The 22,450-nt window shown below is 42.8% G+C and overlaps 1 protein-coding gene and 1 pseudogene across 4 annotated transcripts in view; both read right to left on the reverse strand.

Moving 5' to 3' along the window:
• Nucleotides 1-22,450, reverse strand: part of STAU2 (staufen double-stranded RNA binding protein 2) — a 379,482-nt gene that overhangs the window by 343,978 nt on the left and 13,054 nt on the right. The window lies entirely within an intron of this gene.
• Nucleotides 9,499-10,606, reverse strand: LOC141264468 (secretory carrier-associated membrane protein 2 pseudogene; annotated as a pseudogene).

Consider the following 22,450-nt stretch of genomic DNA (forward strand, 5'->3'; position numbering starts at 1 on the left):
TAGGTGAACGTTGCTCAATTACCCCACATGGTGCTACACCTGCAGCTACAGCAAATTACACTGATGTATCAGGCCTGGACCTGCAGCTCTCATTTGGTGGCTGAGGTCCATAGAGCTGAATTACACAATCAGTCCACACGCAGAGCCAGGATGAGGACGCCCACCTATGTGGAAACGACAAAGGCAGCGCACAGAACTGGATGGCAGCCAAGCTTAGGCTGGATTCACACACTGCAGTTACACCAACTCCTATAATACATTTGTGGCCAGATGAACAATTATAAAGAATGGAAACTTATTAAAACTCCCATTCACACACGGCTGATAGATATATATATACATATACATATACATATACATATATATATATATATATATATATATATATATATATATATATATATAAAACAATCAAACAAGCTCTTGGCATGGGAATTTTCATGATGTTCCCACAATTTAGGAATGGGGGAATGGAAATACTGCAAAATGATATATGCTAATTTTTTAGCAATTTTAAATAGAGAGGTCACTGCTCATCTAGAACTTACAAGGGTTTGTCTGGGACTTTAGCCTATCCTTAGGGCAGGTGCAGCCGGCCGTAGATTCTCTCCTGCGAGAGAATTGGGCTTTTTATGCAATCACACTCCGATCAAACTGATCAGAGTGTGAGTAGATTCTCTTGGATGAGGAGATGGAGAAAACATTTTTTCCATCTTCTCCATTGTGTGTGTCAATGCGTGGAAATCAGACTGCAACCAGATGTCATCCAAGTGCAGTCAGGTTTTTTCCACGCACTCATTGAAATGAACCACTCAGAACATTCAAGTAATCAGATTCAACTTTCAGTGGTCCAAAACCTTTAAAGGGGTTGTCAGGAACTTTAACATTGATGGGCTATCCTTAGGATAGGTCATCAATTTCTGATCGGTGGGGTGGTGCACCCAGCACCCGGCACCCCCACAGATCAGCTGTTCTTGGTGTAGGCAGTAGCCTGAACTGCTCAGTAATGAAGCTGCATAGCTCAGTCGACGGAAAAGTGGCCATGGCCGGGTACTGCACATCTGCCCCTTAAACAGCAAATGGAGCGGTGGGGCGCAATCTTCTCAAGGTCTTTAAATAAACTCCCCCTCATTGCAGTAGTGCAATAAATGAGGAACATGGGGGCCCCAGTAATCACACATGTATCACCTAAACATCTTTAAATACATTGTCTCAGGAAGACCATTCTTTAAGAAGGTGGTGTAGCGGTCAGCTGATTGCCATAATTTCAGCTTCTCATCACCAGCATACTGCGGTACTGGCAGGGAAAGCCAAGTTTAGAGGTAATGTAGCACTGCATGCCAGCTAGTCTGCTGAATGCATAGCCATGCAGACCAGGGACACACCAGAACTGCCCCTGCAGGAGGCGCTCCAGAACCTACATATCGCCCAATAGGTAATATAGTGGGCAGGTGGGCGGCAGGATCATATGGTGACGGCTCCTGAAAGCAATACATGAAGGGGTTTTTTAGTTTTAACATTTTATAATCCATAGGGTAGCAAAGTGTTAAAACCATAGACTGTACTCTCCTTTCCCCGTTCCAGCAACAACATTTTGAACCATGTTCTCCATTTACAGACGGCAGTGGTGACGATAAGACTACGATACATTTCACCACTGCAGCCAATCACAGAGCTCAGCAGCTTTAATGTCTACATAGTCCAAACCGCTGAGCTTAGTGATTGGCTGCAGCAGTGAGGTGCACTGTAGTCATAATGTCACAACAGCCTGTAAACAGACTGCAGCAGATATTGAGAGACACCATTAGAGTAGGGAAATGTGAACATAGCCTAAAGATGATGCTCACATGTTGCTGCATTTTTGTTCAGCAACCAAAACCTGATCCTTGACCGTAAAAAGCTGCAGATAAAACACAGGTTTTGCTGCTTTTCGTGCTGAGTTTTTCAGGATCCCAAAGTTGAGCTTTGCAAGCATGAACAATGCAAGGTGTTAGGTCACCAATGCAAAACCATAAAACATTTTGGGAAAAAGGCAAATTTGATCAAATTATTTATGGGAAAAGTTTTTTTGTTTTTTTTTTATGTCTGAAAAAAATAGTGACTATTCTGAACAAAACTGCTGGATTCATGTATAAAGCGCTGCTGTAAACTAAGGTTATATGACAGATATGTAAAGGTTAAATACACAATTGCAAATGTCAAACAGCAGGGGGAGCTGAATGAGTCCGGTATTGTTTACTTAACACATCAGTAACTTAGTTAATGTACTTTGACTCCTCAGGACAATCCATCACAAAAATAAGTTCCGCATCCTGCTGCACCAGTGATACCGGCTGCAAAAACTGATTTCTGAACTTACTTATTACCTTGTATAGGTTAAAAAAAAAAAAAGCGCTGCAAAAACACTGAAAGAATGGACATGCAACAATTTTCAAAAACAGCAATTTTCCAATTCAGTCAAGAAAAAAAACAAAAAAAAAAAACAATCGTGTACATGAGATTTCTGAAATATCAGCTTTGCTGGTACTGTCAAAAGAAGCTTTAAATTTGCATAAAAAAAAAAAAAAAGCGCAGTAAAAACGTGTGAACATAGCCTTATCGTTTTAACCCTCTGTAAGCCTATGGATGACATTTTTAACACCGGAAAACCTTTAAAATTGCTGATTTAAGGTGAATTTTTAAACAGGATCGGCCGACTAATATACATGTGGTCAATGTGACAATACGACAAAGTAGGTCAGAGAATCAGTCTGTAATCACATACAACACATAAAAAACACCAATGATGTAAGAAAGGAGTAAGATGCTAAGTATTAGCAAGAATATTGAAAAACCATTTGAGAACTAACGTTCCTGAACAAACTGGACAGGTACCATTTCCCACCTATGTAAACAAGGACTTATTCCTACGTACAATTTTTGCTTTAACCTCTTCGCGCCAGAGCCTGTTTTTGCCTTCGTGACCAGGCCAATTTTTTCAATTCTGACCACTGTCACTTTATGAGGTAATACCTCTGGAACGCTTCAACGGATCCCCCTGATTCTGTGGTTGTTTTTTCGTGACATATTGTACTTCATGATAGTGGTAAAATTTCTTCGATATCAATTGCGTTTATTTGTGGAAAAAAAAAATCAGAAATTTGGCGAAAATTTTGCAATTTTCAAACTTTGAATTTTTATGCCCTTAAATCAAAGAGATATTTCACACAAAATAGTTAATAAATAACATTTCCAACATGTCTACTTTACATCAGCACAATTTTGTAACCAAAATTTTTTTTTGCTAGGAAGCTATAAGGGTTAAAAAGGTTGACCAGCGATTTCTCATTTTTCCAACAAAATTTACAAAAACATTTTTTAAAAGGACCACATCTTATTTGAAGTGACTTTGAGGGGCCTTTATGACAGAAAATACCCAAAAGTGACACCATTCTAAAAACTGCACCCCTCAAGGTGCTCAAAACCACATTCAAGAACTTTATTAACCCTTCAGGTGCTTCACAGGAATTTTTGGAATGTGGAAGAAAACAATGAACATTTAACTTTTTTTTCACAAAAATGTTACTTTAGACCCAGTTTTTTTATTTTCACAGGGGTAACAGGAAAAAATGGACTACACAATTTGTAGTGCAATTTCTCATGAGTGCGCTGATACCCCATATGTGGAGGCAAACCACTGTTTGGGAGCACTGCAGGGTTCGGAAGGGAAGGAGCGCCATTTGACTATTTGAATGTAAAATTTGCTTGAATAATTAGCGGATGCCATGTTGCGTTTGGAGAGCCCCTGATGTGCCTAAACAGTGGAAACCCCCCACAAGTGACACAATTTTGGAAACTAGACCCCTTAGGGAACTTTTTACTCCAAAAAGTGAAAGGCCTATTTGGTACAATACTTCTATTCAACAAACACCCGATCAGCTCGAAGAAGTATAGATGCAAAAATTCGATAAAAAGATTTTGAAACTTTCAATGAATTATTTTAAAAGAGATTTATAAAAACACACAAAAGGAGAAGTGAACCAATGAAGGTGCCAGCAGTGCTAATAACAAGGGTAATCATTTACTCTGTTTGACAAGACTAACAAAAGGAGATCATATCAATGAACCCAGTGATAAATCTATGAAGAAATAAATAAATAAAAATAAATAAAGGATCAGTATTCAAAATTCATTCATCTTGTAAGCATTAGTGGATTACAAGTACCCACCTTAAAGTATCCAGCATAAAAAATGTAGTCAAAATGCCGTAAAGGTATAGATCTATAAATGTGTCAATAGGTAATATAGAAAGAAGCCATAAAGCCCACAAATGGTAGACAAGTGTCAATATTGGGCAAAGTCAATCATGGCCCACAAAATACAGAAGGTATCATCAGGCATAGAGATAAACAGAATGTGAATAAAGACAATACAACCTTTCAACTGCAGGTAAGGACAGCCCCTTACCTGTAAACAAATAGCTAGCATGACAGCATGGCATATCATGCAAGGCAACAATTTGTGTCTTTAAATATTTAAAAAGCATCAAATCTGAGACAGGTAAATGATTGTAGGGAATCAGATTTGCCATTTTATAGTCTAGTGAAAAACACTGGTACATAAGATTGCTTTTGCAGCAAACAGACGTACACTGACAGGGACCATGTACAAGAGGAGAAAGAGGGATCAACATATTTTACACCTTGGGCTGTTCATTACTATAAATTGTGTTTTACAGGCACATTCATTCCCCCTTCCATATTGAGAAAAAAAAAACAGCTTCAAATAAAAAAGGTCAAGCATTTAGTAAATCAGTTTTCATGTCTGAATATATATTTATGTACATATACAGTACAGACCAAAAGTTTGGACACACCTTCCCATTTAAAGATTTTTCAGTGTTTTCATGACTATGAAAATTGTACATTCACACTGAAGACATCAAAACTATGAATTAACACATGTGGAATTATATACTTAACAAAAAAGTGTGAAACAACTGAAAATATGTCTTATATTCTAGGTTCTTCAAAGTAGCCACCTTTTGCTTTGATGACTGCTTTGCACACTCTTGGCATTCTCTTGATGAGCTTCAAGAGGTAGTCACCGGAAATGGTCTTCCAACAATCTTGAAGGAGTTCCCAGAGATGCTTAGCACTTGTTGGCCCTTTTGCCTTCACTCTGCGGTCCAGCTCACCCCAAACCATCTCGATTGGGTTCAGGTCTGGTGACTGTGGAGGCCAGGTCATCTGGCGTAGCACCCCATCACTCTCCTTCTTGGTCAAATAGCCCTTACACAGTCTGGAGGTGTGTTTGCGGTCATTATCCTGTTGAAAAATAAATGGTCCAACTAAACGCAAACCGGATGGAATAGCATGCCACTGCAAGATGCTGTGGTAGCCAAGCTGGCTCAGTATGCCTTCAATTTTGAATAAATCCCCAACAGTGTCACCAGCAAAGCACCCCCACACCATCACACCTCCTCTTCCATGCTTCACGGTGGGAACCAGGCATGTAGAGTCCATCCGTTCACCTTTTCTGCGTCGCACAAAGACACGGTGGTTGGAACCAAAGATCTCAAATTTGGACTCATTAGACCAAAGCACAGATTTCCACTGGTCTAATGTCCATTCCTTGTGTTCTTTAGCCCAAACAAGTCTCTTCTGCTTGTTGCCTGTCCTTAGCAGTGGTTTCCTAGCAGCTATTTTACCATGAAGGCCTGCTGCACAAAGTCTCCTCTTAACAGTTGTTGAAGAAATGTGTCTGCTGCTAGAACGCTGTGTGGCATTGACCTGGTCTCTAATCTGAGCTGCTGTTAACCTGCGATTTCTGAGGCTGGTGACTCGGATAAACTTATCCTCAGAAGCAGAGGTGACTCTTGGTCTTCCTTTCCAGGGGCGGTCCTCATGTGAGCCAGTTTCTTTGTAGCGCTTGATGGTTTTTGCAACTGCACTTGGGGACACTTTCAAAGTTTTCCCAATTTTTCGCACTGACTGACCTTCATTTCTTAAAGTAATGATGGTCACTCGTTTTTCTTTACTTAGAATTTGTATTATGGCAAGAAAAAAGCAGCTAACAGTCTGTTCAGTAGGACTATCAGCTGTGTATCCAACAGACTTCTGCACAGCACAACTGATGGTCCCAACCCCATTTATAAAGGCAAGAAATCCCACTTATTAAACCTGACAGGGCACACCTGTGAAGTGAAAACCATTTCCGGTGACTACCTCTTGAAGCCCATCAAGAGAATGCCAAGAGTGTGCAAAGCAGTCAAAGCAAAAGGTGGCTACATTGAAGAACCTAGAATTTCAGACATATTTTCAGCTGCTTCACACTTTTTTGTTAAGTATATAATTCAACATGTGTTAATTCATAGTTTTGATGCCTTCAGTGTGAATGTACAATTTTCATAGTCAAGAAAATACAGAAAAATCTTTAATTGAGAAGGTGTGTCCAAACTTTTGATCTGTACTGTACATGTAGAATTTCACAGTCTCTTGGTGGAAGTGGCATAATGTGGAGTGCTGGGTACGACCACCAGAGCTAGAACTTTATAGAGACAATGATTTTCTTCTCTGGGGAAGAAGTAAAGGGGGCAAGGGTAATAGTCAGAAGTGTAAAAAGCAGAGCTGTGGAGTCTGTAAACCACAGTTGCGACTCAGACTCCTGGATTTTATCAGGTTCCGACTCCGGCTCCTTCATAAATGGCCAATTTGTAACAATAAATTTACTGTTGTAAAATATTAACATCGTGCTTATTCAGTTTCTCACCATCATATAAGTAATCAGACCACTTAGAGCAAAAACTATATTTATTAGAATACAATTAGAATATAGCAAATAACTTTTCTAAACTCTTGTAAGTAAATATGCAATAAACACTGTTAAGCAGTTAATAAGAAATCTATAAATTTGTCCTCAGAAAAAGTATTGCCTCTGTCAGATCCTCCTTCATGGATGCCCTCAAATCTGATCGAATTATTTTGAGAGCAGAGAACAACCTCTCTACACTAACTTGGGTTGGTGGCAAAGCAGTAACCACTCGGGCAACATCTCTGACAATGTCAGGATACAGAGGAATCGCTTGTTGCACTGTTATTTTTGATGAATGGTCAAATTTCTCAATTTCTTTTAGTGCACATGAAAAATTCTGCTGAAATGTACTGGCTGTGTTCTTTGATGGGGATGACTCTTCTTCTATGCGGGAACGCTTTGCACGGTCCTTGTGATCCAAATATTTTTCGAAATTAAATTCTTCATCAGTTGATGATGAGGGTGAAGATGTGGCAGGACGACCAAATTCTTCTTGTTCCTCCTGACTGTTCTGCAACCCTTTCATCCTTACTGCTATTTCAAACAGAGCTTCTTTTCCTTTAGTTAGCTGTTGATCATCTAGAAGAATCCGATGCATTGGGTCTACATAAACAGCTGCCAAAAGAATGTTATTTTGTAATAGTAGCTCCTCTCTCCGTTTCATTGATGTAGCAATGCCACTTGCAATTAACCCTCCTCTTTGGGACAGGCGAAATATCAGGTTCTTCCACTCCTTTAAGAAAATACCTGGAGTTAAGTCCTCTGCTTGTAATTTTTTAGTCACTGTAAATGGGTGCTCTAGCAATTTTTCCAGCTCAGTCACCTGATTCCTCTGACTTTCATTTAGCGTCAGTTGAGGGTTAGCCATGTCTACAAGAAAGGTTTTCAGTTCAACCAAGCGCTGAATCATTAAGTAAGTACTGCCCCATCGTGTGGCTTGATCAATAATTGCCCCTTTTCCAGCACCTCTCTTCAAAATTGAGTCAACTTTAGGGTTCTGGCAACAGTAGCCAATTTTCTCACCTTGCCAATCAGTGCAGCAGCAGGTCCTTCTTGCAGACTGGTCTCTTATAGCCAGTTGTAGCGTATGCACAACACAGAAAATGTGATGAATGAAAGAACGTATTGACAGTTTCAACAAGATCGTCTAAACTATCATGTTGCTGTTCATTTGAAGCAACTTCTGTCTGCTCCTCAGTTACAATACTGTGTTCCTCTATTTCAAACATTTCTGTGTCTGTGGACCCAGAATGTTCTTCTAGCTGCTGGTCACCATTATTACTCTCATTCATTAGCTTAATAGTACTTATATTTGAAGCATTGTCAGTTACGACAGAAAGAACTTGCTCTTTTTTTCAAGTTCATAGTCTTGCAGAACCTTTTCCACCAAGACCTGGAGAAACTCACTGGTGTGATGAGCTTTGGTGTCTTTTACTGCCAATGTCTTGGTAACTATTTCATTTTTGTCACAAACAAATCGGACATTGATGGCAAAATAGTTCACTCTGTGACGTGTGCAGGCATCCATTTTAAGAAACAGAAAGCGTCCCTTGAGAGTTTTTTAAGATCTTCCTTTTGTTTAAAAGCTTCTTCGATTACTAATTTTCTAATACTCTCTCTCTCCAGAGAAACACCAAGCTTGCGGGCCATTTCCCCATTCAGACACAAAAGCTGGTCGTGAAAATAATGAAATAGGCACACTATCCTTTACAACAAGCTCTATGATCTGTTTTTTAAATGCATCTGTCATTGTCACAGTAACTTTGTCACTGACAAAATATCTTGCAACTGATGGCTGCAAAGTTCTCTGCTCCTTTGTTTGGCTGGAAGAGCTGGGCACTGGTTCATTGGTTTGGATGCAGTCTCTCTCATCCACTGCTTTCAGTACTTCTGGATGAAAGCGCTGTAAAGGTCTCTTTAGATTAGAAGCTCTGGTAGGAGCATTTTTATCTTTGCCTGAATATGCACTGATCTTGGCTTCACAGCATTTGTTTTCGTCTGGATCATTTGTCATACACTGACAGACAATGTTTTCTATCTTGAGTGATGGTGAAATGTTCAAATACAGCTGATTTAATGTGACGCTTCTTTGACATTCTCAGGTTTTTAATTCTGCATTCACAATCCAAATGACAATTGTTTTTCCTAAAAACAATTGTACAAAATTATTGCCAGGTCGTACAACTGATATAGTGGTCAGTAATACTGTTATTCCTCATGTACTCACAGTTAACTGATGCAAAGTTTGTTGAAAGGATAATACTTCTTACAGTCTTCCTCTTCTGAGTAGCAGCTGTGAGATGCTTGGACGACGTACACCTGGTAAACATCTAGTCTACAGGAGGAGCTTTACTACTAAGAATTTGCAACACATTTTCACTTTCAGTTTCATGTATTGTAAGTAGGGGGGTTGGGGCAGCATGAGGTTAACCAAGTATAAGATTAGATAAGGGCAGTGGAGAACAGTGACACACAAGAAGTAAGAAATGTCTCCATCTCCAGCAGAACTGCTTATCACTGTTGTTCATAGTTTGATAGAACATGTATATTTGAGTAACATTTATAAGATTCATATGAAAGTTCAATTATGAAATATTAATAAAAAAATTTTAAAGCTTGAGTCGGAGTCGGTACATTTCTACAGACTCCGACTCCAACCAAAACTAACTCCGACTCCACGACTCAGACTCCCCAGCCCTGGTAAAAAGGCAGAAGTAATGGAATCCCGATCCTCAGTTTCCCTGGAATGCCCCCCTGGCAGCGGAGGTTGCAGCGCCAGCAGCTGCGTTTTGAACTGTGCGGTTGGTTAAGATGCCTTGTGAAAACTCTTCCTGCGCCTTCTGGAAATTTGCACCCGTTCTGCGATACATTGAGTGAACCTTCTTCAGCAGGACCAAAGATAAGACAGCACTCACAGTGAAGGCTGCCACAATCATTATCACAGCAACTGCAATGTTGGTTTCAACCATGGTTAATGCTATTATCCAGCCACTGTCTCCCCAGTGAGAGATGCCAACTGCTTGTATGATATAAATGAGGATTTGACAAAAGAAGATGAAGAATGCAAAGAAATTGAAGGAACTGTCCGTCCCGAATGCTCTGTAGATGGGCCGGTACCAGCACACAAAGGCACAAGGTGTAAATAAGATAAACCACAGGATGGATAAGCCAAAATCCACACCACCATCCTTAGCATCAGCAGTGAAATATGCCAAGCAAGCCAAGGAGATTAAGTAGAAGTGTGACCGTGTGAAACATCCACAGGTAATACAGCATTTTTACATGTGTGCCGATAATCAGCTGGAATATCTGCTGAGAAGTCCTGGTAGAAGCATGGCTTGATGGGACACTTTGGAGGAAGTGGAGGCCAATTGTTCTGTCTTAAGTTAATATTTACATTCGTCATTTCTTTCTCTTTCCTCTCAATCTCGGCTGCTTTCCTGTCCAGCTCCTCTTGCTGCGGAAGAAGGCTAGCTTGTGCTGCCGCTGCTACTGCTACTGCCTGCGGAGACGGCTCTATGGATGGCTGTAGAACAGCAGGCTGAGAAGGCATCACGGGCTGACGCTGCACAGTTTTCTGATTTGTTGTCAAACAGGAATTCTCAGAGAAAGGGTTGAATTCTTCCAAGTTCCCATGGCCGCCACTGGTGATGTGTGTGATTGCAGGATCCTGGAAAGGGTTAACGTCCACAGGGTCCGCAAAGGGGTTGGTGTCATAGCCGGCCATGGCTCCTTCCTAGAGGGTCAAAGTGTAGAGCTGGATCCTCCAGCCGGGACTCCTCCTTGGACAGGTACCTCCAGGATGTGACGGGGCAGACTTAGGGAACTTATCTAGATGTGTGGTGAGCACCTTGCACCCCCAGGTGCTTCACAGACGTTTATAATATTGAGCCGTAAAAATAAAATTTTCACATTTTTCCCACAAAAAATGTTTTTCATCCCCTAATTTTGCATTATCATAAGGATAATAGGAGAAATTGCACCATGAAATTTGTTGTGCAATTTCTCCTGAGTACACCGATACCCCATATGTGGGGGGAAACCACTGCCTTGGTGTACGACAGGGTTCGGAAGAGAAAGGAGCGCTATGTTGGCTGGGATAGATTGCAGACACCATGTCACATTTGAAGAGTCGCTGACATGCCGAAACAGCAGAAACCCCAACAAGTGACCCCATTTTGTAAACTACACCTCTTAAGGAATTCATCTAGGGAATTAATGAGTATTTTTTAATTTATACCATTGGGCAGTGAAGAAAAGAGATTAGTTACTTACCGGTAACGGGATTTCTCTGAGACCATGACAGCACCACGAGAGAGGGAATCCGCCCACCAAGGACAGGAAACCTACAGGCTTAAAAGGGGGCGGCCCTCCCTCTCGCCTCAGTTTGGATTACAGAGCATTGAGAGGACCGCCCGGTTAGTAGACATAGCAACATAATCATGAAACAAACAGTATATACATTTTCTTACAACACCAATGTGTGAGAATAAAGAATGAAAACAGATAAGAAGTGCTCCCAAAAAGGGGTGAAGGGAGGGAATATAAGGGTGCTGTCATGGTCTCTGAGAAATCCCGTTACCGGTAAGTAACTAATCTCTTTATCGGTTGACCATGACAGCACCACGAGAGAATTGCAGAGATGAAGATTCTAGGGAGGGACCACCGCTTGGAGCACCCTTCTCCCAAATGTGAGGTCAGACGAAGCACCCAGATCTAGTCTATAGTGCTTATAGAAGGTAGATGGAGAAGACCAGGTAGCTGCCTTACATATATCCTCCATCGAGACGCCAGACCTCTCTGCCCATGGAGGTTGCCACCGCCCGGGTAGAGTGAGCTTTCAGGCCACGCAGTGCTCCCTCTCCGCTGGATACATAGGCTAGCGTAATGGCCTCCCTAATCCATCTAGCTATGGTGGCTCTAGAGACCTTAAGCCCCTTTCTAACACCCTGATAGGAGATAAATAAGGAACTCTCTCTCCTAAAGGGCTAAGTGACAGCAAGGTACCTAACCACACACCTTCTCACATCTAAAGCATGGAAATCTGCTTCTATCTGATTACTAGGGTTTGGACAAAAAGAGGGTAATATTACTTCCTGAAGTCTATGAAACCGGGAAGCTACCTTAGGCAAGTATGCTGGATCTGCTCTTAGAATTATTCTGTCGTCCAGAACCTGGGTGAAGGGAGGGCCAGAGGACCGAGCCTGAATATCACCAATCCTCCTAGCAGATGATAGGGCTACAAGAAGCGCTGTTTTGAGGGTAATAGATCTCAGGGATACAGAATCTATTGGTTCAAAGGGTGCCCCAGCTAACGCTTTCAGAACCAGGTTTAGGTCCCATGGAACGACATTAGTTTTGGTAACCGGCCTGGACCTACCTACTGCTTTTATAAAGCGGGAAATCCAATAGTTTTCTGCGAGGACACAGTTATAGAGGGCACCTAGTGCCGACACTTGGACCTTCAAGGTGCTCGTTGCTAACCCCAGCTCGAAGCCCTTTGTAGGAACTCTAAAATCTTCCCAATTGGCGCTCCCTTCTCCACTGAAGATTTAGAAAAAGATAAAAACTTGTTCCAAACTTTTGCATAAATTTTGGTAGTGACAGGCTTTCTACTACGTAATAAAGTAGATACTAGACTCTGGGAAAAACCTTTTAGTTCTAGCAGGGACCTCTCAAATTCCACGCCGTCAAGTGGAGGCCCGGGGCTCGCGGATGGAGCACTGGACCCTGGCTGAGGAAATCCGGAACTTAGGGCAGGACCCAAGGGTCCGAGATGGACATGTTCCTCAGGCATGAGAACCAGGGTCTTTTGGGCCAAAAGGGGGCAATCAAGAGGACCCTTGCCTTGTCCTCTCTGAAATTGTTAGCACCATAGGCAGAAGGTTTAACGGTGGGAAGGCATAGGCCAGACTGAAGTTCCAAGGGATTTGGAGAGCGTCTACTGTCAGGGGCCTTTCTCTCGGATCTAGGGAGCAAAAAAACCTTTGTCTTCCGGTTTTGCTTTGTGGCGAAGAGATCCACCACCGGAAGACCCCATTTCCGGACTAATAGGGAAAAAATGTCCTGTTTTAGGTCCCATTCGCCTTGCCTTAAAAAATGACTGCTTAAAGAAGTCTGCCTTTGAATTTTCTTTCCCTTTGATGTGGAGGGCTGTTAAAGAGAGGAGATGGTGTTCCGAGATCTGAAAGATGATCCGCCACTCTCATTAGCGATCCAGCACGAGTACCCCCCTGATGGTTAATATAAGCTACTGCTATATTATCGGACAGGATCCTAATGTTCTTATTGTGAAGGAATGGTAAGAAATGATTAACAGCCCTATCAACTGCCAGTAGTTCCCTAGTATTAGAGGAAAGAGCTCTCTCAGCGTCCGACCAGAACCCCTGGGCAATCATATCCCCCAAGTGAGCTCCCCATCCATGTAGACTTGCGTCAGTTGTAATTATTTCAGATATTCTGACCACCCAGGGAACTCCTCGAGACAAGTTTTCTAAATTCACCCACCACTGTAGAGAGTCAATAGACCGGGGAGATAGGAACATCCGTCTCTCCAAGTGCCCATGTAACGAGACCTCATTCTGTAGGACGTCCCACTGTAAAACTCTGTAGTGGTATTGTGCCCACATTACCCCCGGCAGACAAGATATCAGGGTACCAAGTAAGGACATTGCAGCCCTAAGGGACATGACCGGGTTAGCAAGAGCTCCTTCCACCAGCCTTTTGACCTTCTGTTTTTTGGCTTCTGGAAGGAAACACATCTGGAGGTCTGAGTCTAGCATGATACCTAGGAACTGCTGTACTCTCGAAGGGACTACCCTGGATTTCTCCAGATTTAGGATCCAGCCCAGGCCTTCCAGAATAGAGGAGACCAATTTAAGATGGGAGAGACATTGAGAGGCTGAGTCTCCAATGATCAAAAAATCATCTAAGAAAGGGATAATTAACACATTATGTTCCCGTACATGAGCCATCACCTCCGCTATCACCTTCGTAAATATTCTAGGGGCTATAGCGAGACCGAATGGCAAGGCCGCAAACTGGAAATGTCTGATTTCATCCCATATGACCAAGGCCACTCTAAGGTATTTTTGGAAGCTTCTGTGTATAGGTATATGGTAATATGAGTCCTTTAGATCCAATACTACCATGTGACAGCCTGAGAACAATAGTTTTATAGTAGACTTAATGGACTCCATTTTAAAGGTGGGAATTAAAAAATTATTCAGGGCCTTAAGGTTAACAATACACCTAAAGGATCCGTCAGGTTTAGTGACCAAAAACAACGGTGAGTAGAACCCTAGTCCCTTCTCTGCTATCGGGACCTCCACTAAGACGTCCTTATGGACCAGATTCAGGACCTCCACTTGTAGGGCCATCTGCTCCCGTGTTGAGGACCGGTTTGGGGTCAGGACGAACCTCCCACGAGGGACTCGCTGAAAGTCGAGTCTCAGGCCGAAACCTACCAGACCAAGGATCCAATTATTAGAAGAGATATTTGTCCAGGCAGGTAAGAAGCCCAATAACCTCCCCCCTACCTGGTCCGCGAGTCATTGGCTCGGTTTTCGGGGGCCTTGGCTAGCAGAAGAGGATCCGAACAGGAGCCCTTTACCTTTCGGTCTACGGTCTTCCCATTTATCCTGACCCTTCTGGCGCTTATTACGTAGAAACCTTTTCTGAAAAGGATGTTTGTACGTGGGGGCAGATAGGTTAGGAAAGCCCCTTTTTGTGTCACTTGCTCTATCCAGTAGCTCATCCAGAACCGACCCAAAGAGATGTCCCCCTTCACAAGGGATAGCGCAGTGTCTTGTCCTCGCATGAATGTCCCCCGGCCAACATTTTAGCCACAAGGCTCTGTAAGCCGAGTTAGACATGGCGGCCGACCTTGCTGCTAATCTGACGGAATCTGCTGATGCGTCCGCCAGAAAGGCTGCTGTCCCATGAAGAAGAGACATGTCCGCCAAGATTTCCTTCCTGGGGGTATTGTTTTTAAGATGGGCTTCCAGCTGGTCCAGCCAGATCATTAGGGACCTGGCGGTACAAGTAGCTGCCACCGCGGGTTTTAGGGCTCCTGCCGAAATCTCCCAGGTCCCTCTAAGGAAAGAATCAGCCTTTCTATCCAGGGGGTCTTTAAGAGCTCCCATATCATCAAATGGAAGGGAGGAACTCTTAGAGGCTTTGGAAATGGCCACATCAATCTTGGGGGCTTTTTCCCAGGAGGAAGAGGCAGATTCCTCAAAGGGGTACTTCCTTTTGAAGAATGGAGGTAGAGCGCCCTTCCTTTCCGTTTTTTTCCATTCGCTAAGGATTAAGCCCTGGATTTTTTCGTTCAACGGAAAACTCCTTCTCTTCCTTTGACCCAGCCCCCCGAACATAACATCCTGGACTGACTTCTCCTGCCTGGCCTCTGTGATGCCCATGGTGGACCGAACCATTTTAATCAATCTGTCCACTTCACCAAGGGGGAAGCAATTTTGTCCCACACCACTATCAGAGGAGGAAGCAGAGGAAAAGTCTGCACTATCTGAATCCGACTCATAGGGAGAGGATAGGGGGTCATCCAAGACTAAGGGGATCTCACAGTCCGAGTTCATTTTCTCTTTAACTCTCTTGGAGAGGACCTTGTGAATCTCTGTTTTAACTAAGGTTTTTAAACCAGAAGTTAGAGCAGGACCCTCTTCTGCCAGTGTCTGGTTTATGCACAATTGACCTAGCTTTTTAGGGTATCCCTCAGAAAGAAGAGACTTGCATAGCGCACACTGTATATGCTTTGCCTTGGCGGTACATTTCTTCCCCTGATAAAATATGGAAGGGGAGAAGGGATACCATATTACTAAGTGAACTTACTCGAAGATCACTTACCCAGGCGGCTCAGGAAGAAAAAAAAACAGCTGGTACCGGATTGGAGGAAGGACCCTTCTCAGCCGGGGGACCTTCCCTAGAGGCTGCAGATTCGTCCGTTCTACCAGAGGTATGGTGACCAGACCTAGACCCCGAAATCCGTTTTCCTGAGGACCGGCTACCAGGACCACGTGCGCGATGCGTTTTTTGGGGCTCCCCAGACAGCCGCTGAGATGGTGAAGATGACGGCTGCTCAACCGCTGCTGCAACTGGACACCTTCAGACTCCATAATGAAAGAATGAAGGTTTGGGAAGCACTGAGCCATGTTACCTGATAGGTTAAATAGGTACTGGCTCCTCCCCTCTAGCAGCGCCTCAGCACACTTTTTTTTTTCTTTTTTTTTTTTTTAATTTCGCGCTCTTTTGCACATGATCGCCGAGTTGCGGTGACGTCATCGGGCCGCGACTTACCGAAACCCGGAAGTGCGCGAGGACGAATGCTGTCAGCGCTTCCACAGGTAAGCCGCGCTTTCGCGATGTACCGCGCTGCGTTCACCCAGGGCAGGGAGAGGGGACACAATCACCTTGGCCCTCGCCCCCCCCCATACTTACGGAGGGTGATGGTGAGCTGTCACCCCCACTTGGAATGCAGGCCCCACCGCACTTTTGGGGCTCAGCCAGGGCCTACACTCCCACGGGAGGCGGACCGGGCTGAGGCAGAAAAGGGGATGCCACCCCAGACAGGGGCGCAGCCCCATTGCAAAAAAAAAAAAAAAAAAAAAAAAAAAAAAAAAAAAAAAAAAAAGAGAACCCCCAGTGCCTCAGTATGCTGTGCCTCTCCCATATAGGGGCGCACGAGCATCGGCCAACGCTGGAGCTGCCGTCCCCAGACAGGGGCGCAGGATCACAGCCGTCGCCATCCTGCGACCGGCTTCCTCCATCAAGGACAGGAAACCAAACTGAGGCGAGAGGGAGGGCCGCCCCCTTTTAAGCCTGTAGGTTTCCTGTCCTTGGTGGGCGGATTCCCTCTCGTGGTGCCGTCATGGTCGACCGATAAATATAATTATATTTTTACCACAAAAAAATGTTTTACCCTCAGATTTTACATTTTCACACAGGGCAATGGGTAAAAATGGTGCTGAAATGTGTCACACAATTTCTTCTAAAAGTGGCAATACCCCATATGTGGCTGTATCGTACCGCTTAGCCATACGGCGAGATCTGGGAGGGACGAAGCGCAATTTGACAATTGGAGAACTAATTATTGTAGAATAGGCATTTGGATTTGGGACCACAAAATTTTCTGAATTTCTTTTAGGGGAAAAGGGCCATTTCGCTTTTCCAGAGCCTTTCTGCTACCAGTAACTTGGAAGTCCCTTATATTTTTAACAGATAACGGACCTGAGTGGGGACTAGCTTTTTTTGAGGACCGAGTTGAAGCTTTTATTGGGAACATTTTACATAACATTTATCCAGCGCTCTAGGCTGAGCACTTACATCGGGGTTTCCATCTAAATTTCTAAGTGATGTAATTCAGATGAAACCCCTGCGGGATCCATTCACGGTAATGAGGCAGCAGAGTTACTCTGGACTCTGTCTGGCCTCTGTTTAGCGGTGTCCTTTTTTTCCAGAAGTGCACAAAACTGTGGCCAACCGCACTTTTATGCACGCCTAAAACAAATGACACCGTGGGATCACAGGCCAGACGGCATCCACAGTTGCCTATATCTGCCTCATTACAGGGAATCTTCCGTCATGGGTTCCGTCTGAATCACGTATTTCAGAGATTTACACGGAAACTCTGGCGTAAGTGCTCAGCGCAGAATAAATGTGAGCAGAGGCTTACTGCGATCTTTGGGAGACAAACAAATCAGTACCAGGTGAATTTGTTTTATTTATTTTTTACGCCGTTCCTCGTGCAGTATAAGTGATGAGATTACTTTATTCTTTGGGTCGGTGCGATTACAGCGATATCAGATTTATATCGGGTTTTTATGACTGACAGCTGTCACACACTAAAATACGCTTTTTTTGCATCGCCATATTTTGAGAGCTATAATTTTTCCATATTTCGGCCGACAGTCATGTGACTGCTTGTTTTTTGAGGGACGAGTTGACATTTTTTTGGTACCATTTTTTGGGTATGTGACATTTTTTGATCGCTTTCTATTCCGTTTTTTTGGGAGGTAAAATTAACAAAAACCAACAATTCAGGAATTGCTGGAGGTTTTTTTTTTTTTATGCCGTTCTGCGTGTGGTAAAAGTTAACAGGCAGCGTTATTCTTCGGGTCAGTACGTTTACTGTATATTTTTTTATGTTTTGGCGCTTTTACACAACAATTTTATAGAAAAAATCTTTTTTTGCATCGCTTTATTCAGAGAGCTATAACTTTTATTTTTCAGCTGATGGAGCTGTATTGCAGCTTTTTTTTGCGGAACAAGATGACGTTTTCAGCAGTACCATTTTTATTTCCATTTTGCTTTTTGATCACATTTTTTTTCCACTTTTTGTTTGGCGATATGATGAAAAAGCATAGTTTTTTGCTCCGTTTTTTTTTTATTTTTTATTACGGTGTGCACAGAAGGAGTTAGTGTGACAGTTTTAGAGATCGGGTTGTTCCGGCGCGGCGATACCAAATATGTGTACTTTTTTTGTTTTTGCATAAATATACGGATTTATTGGTTTAATATTTTATGGGGGTTTTTTTAACAGTTTGAAAACATTTTTTAGACTTTTTTTTTTTTTTTTTAAACACATTTTTACTTAGTCCCTGTATGGGACATTAATTTTTATTCTTCTAATCACTGTTCTCATGCAATGCAATAGACATGTAAACCTATAAGGATAGCTCCATATTATAATCTAACACCAAAAAGGGAAATAGAAAGATGTAGCCAAGATCCACTACAACATATGTGGAGGACACCATTCTCTAACAAAAAAAGCCAGAGATATAGCTATTAGTGCAGCAAATCAGTAAATTTTATTATACAACATATACCATATAATGAACAACAATAACAGACATATTGTGAGTGACTGAGGTGAGGGGCCAAATAAAGGATAAAATGGAATTACCCAAAGGAGAAAGACCATTTCACCAGCTGCAGAATAATCCACACTCTATATACCCAAGAGTATATTCAAGCATACAACAGTCTGTGTCCTGCTTGTTAGGAGGACATCAGAACTATATACATGAAGCTCAAAAAAAGGGGGCTACAAAGGCAAGTAAGCATAGTCTTTACAGAACATGTAAGTAACATATAAAAAGAGTTCAATATACATAAATCTAGTACTGCAATGCATTACCTTGCGACATAATAGTCAGGAGTTTGGGAGATCTGCTGTGAGTGAAAAGAAAGCACGCTTCAACTAGCGTTTCGCCTGCGTGGCTTCGTCATGTATTGCATGAGAGCTCTGCTGACAGTTTCAGTGTCAGTGTCTCCTGCTAGGCTTCAGCTGCAGGCTGAGTCTAGCAGGACACCGTACATGGCAGACCCAGAGGCGGTCATGTGACCTCCGGCTGCCATGACAACAGCAGGTCTTGTCTGACATCAGGGGGCCGTTGGAGAGTTAAGTGGACGACCCCCTCTCCTCTCACTATCTTCTAAATGCCGCGATCACTATAGATCACAGCATATAGAAGATGGCAAAGGATTAACATCATTGGGACCTGATCCAATCAGGTCCCGATGATGTCCCCTGTCAGAGCTGTCGCTCTGCACCGCACCTGCAGCGCTTGCAGGACCCTTGGGGTTTTGAGGACTGCGGGACCACCGACCGTTTATAAACGTCGGCGCTGCACAGAGCACAGCAAGCGCCGACGTTTATATACAGTCGGCGGTCGGGAAGCGGTTAAGTTTGTCAAGGTTTTTTTTTTTTTTTTTTTTTTTTTTTATTAATTTGATGTCTCAGGTGTAATTAACACAGTATCTCGTAGTGACCGGTCATGAATAGGAATGTATGAGATTATATCTGAAAAATTCTACTGTTATGTTGTAATTCATGTCTATGGTCTGCTGCGATACTGTAATTTCCCTCGGGATCAATAAAGTGTATCATAAGAACATTCATCAGCCACAAGCAAGTCCAGTTTGTAGGAAACAAAGTAGTCAGATTCAACTGTCCATGGTGCAAAAAATTCCGTAAACTTTAAGGCCTCATTCAGACATCCATGAATCACATACTATCCATGATTTTCACAGATTATAATGGCTACGCGTTCTGTCTATAGTACTATTCATAAGTACTTGTTTTTTTTGTAGGCCGAGTGATGGACATTTCCATTTTAGATCCAAGTCACGGATCAAAATTATCCATACAAATAAACGGACCCATGAAAAATCAGACCGCACACAAATATCACCCATGTGCCATCCAGCTACTCTCTGATTAACACTGTGATGGACAGGAGAATCAGGGCTGTGGAGTTGGTAAGCCAAACCTTCGACTCAGACTCCAACTCCCTCATACATGGCTCATGTTTAAGTGATAAATTTACCGCAGAACACATTTTTCTCAGCTAAAAGTCTAGACCCTTCGATCAGGAATAGGACATTTCATAACTTTCCCAAATTCTTACGAAAAAAATATTCACCACAAACTGCATTGAACTACTGTACTCAATTTATTATATATTTTAGGAGCCGGAGTCAGTACATTTTATACCGACTCCAACTCCACAGCCCTGCGGAGAAGCTCTGGAATTTCCTCTTCACCCCCACCAACAATCAGTGAAAAATCAAAACACTGATAGTAAAAATTGATACAAGGACAAAACACTGATGTACGTTTTTCACATATAAGAAAAATCATAGACAACCTAATGAGGCTTAATAAAAGTGAACCCAAAGGCCCAATTCATCAAGATCAGAGCTGTTCACGCCGGTCTTGATCAGGAGATGTGCTATAGACATATACCTCTTCATGAATCAAGAGTGTCAGATGAGTGGTGTGTGCCTCACCAAAAATCGTATGTCGTAGGAGGGGAGGGGCTGTGAGGACCACCACGCAGTATGTCGTAGGAGGGGGAGGGGCTGTGAGGACCACCACGTCGTATGTCGTAGGAGGGGAGGGGGGGGGGGGGGGGACTGTGAGGACCACCACGCCGTATGTCGTAGGTGGGAGGGGAGGGGAGGGGAGGGGGAGGGCTTTGAGGACCATCATACTGTATACAAGAGGGGAATGTGAGGACCATCATACCATGTGTGGGCACAATGAGGACAATTATTCTGTGAAGTTACAGATCCCAACCCCATTTAAAGAGGACTGGTCACCGGGATAAAAAAGTGTACAGTGATCATGTTTTATTCCTGCTGCTCCCCTGAGTAGTCAAGTTTTCGCTTTTTTAAATCCACTATATGGTTCCAGAGATGTGGGCCATTTTATTTATTGCTGATTTTTATGGCCTTTACAAAAGAACGTGGCTCACAGGATTTCGCAGGCGGCGTGGCGTGTCCATAGGTTGCTCTGGATTATTACCCTATGAGCCACCGACCTCTTAGTAAAGACAAACACTAACAACAAATAAAAGACCATTCCTATGGAACTGTATGGCAGATTTAATAAAAACAATCATTTGAATACGCAGGGGAGCAGCAGTATAAAGGCAGTGCAAAAACAGATCACTTTTTTTTTACACCATTGCCTATAATAAGGTCCATTAGGTTTCCATTATAGTGTCTGCTACAAAGCATTTATGAAGAGATCTCACAAAACAGAGCAGGTTTCCAATATATATATATATATATATATATATATATATATATATATATATATATATATATATATATATATATATATATATATATATATATATATATATATATATATTTTATTTTTTTTTTAAATAGTCAGTTATTGAAGTTACATACAAATTACGGCAACCCCCTTGTATCTTGTATGTTCACGGGGTGACTCAAGCCATTACACAGGCCAGTCGGGGTGACTCAAGCCATTACACAGGCCAGTCGGGGTGACTCAAGCCATTACACAGGCCAGTCGGGGTGACTCAAGCCATTACACAGGCCAGTCGGGGTGACTCAAGCCATTACACAGGCCAGTCAGTGCACTGCCCACATTAGGCTGGAGTTCTAAGAAGGAATCTGCTAGCTGCAGTTTTGATTAAAAAAAAAAAAACACTTTAAATCAGGAGGAGACTATCACAAGAGGACTAGTAAACCTGCTGCCATGTAGTCTCCATAATCAAGAGCTCTGTATAACCTCGCCCCCCACTGCTGATTAACAGCTTACTGCCTATGAACAGTGTATACCAAAAGATGTTAATCAACAGCAGGATCTGGGTTATACTGAGCTAATCTGCGAGAGAAGTAGAGCGACAGCAGAGATGTATAACGTGATTTAATCAAAATGGTAACAAGCAGCCCAGTAAGTGATTCATCACTGGAATCCGGATCTCTGCCCGTAGATCAGGCTGCTCTCAGATGGAGAAGCATAAATTCAGATAATGAACAATTATAGGGAATCTGTTACTAACACAGGGTTGTCCAGTTTCAGCAAAACCCCGGGGGCCATAGCCGCTTACGCTGGCGTTTGGGTTGCTACTTTATAGCATAACCAGCCTGGGCCTGTTTTTTTTTTTTATTAAATAGGAAATCCAATGCCATCTTTAAAAAAAATATAATCTGATCCCTGGACTGGTCTAAATGGCAACAAACAAGATGGTAAAAATTAAGCTTTATTTGCCCTACAGCCACTCACTCCCAGGCATGGTGGCGGTGCAGGGAGCAGTTTTAGTCCCCACGGCAGGGAGCAGTTACAGTCCCTGCTTGCTACACAGCGAGTGAGGCAGTC

Source organism: Phyllobates terribilis, unplaced genomic scaffold, assembly GCF_046119375.1.
Source record: "Phyllobates terribilis strain yellow unplaced genomic scaffold, ASM4611937v1 Scaffold_4__5_contigs__length_816908805, whole genome shotgun sequence".
NCBI lineage: Eukaryota > Metazoa > Chordata > Amphibia > Anura > Dendrobatidae > Phyllobates > Phyllobates terribilis.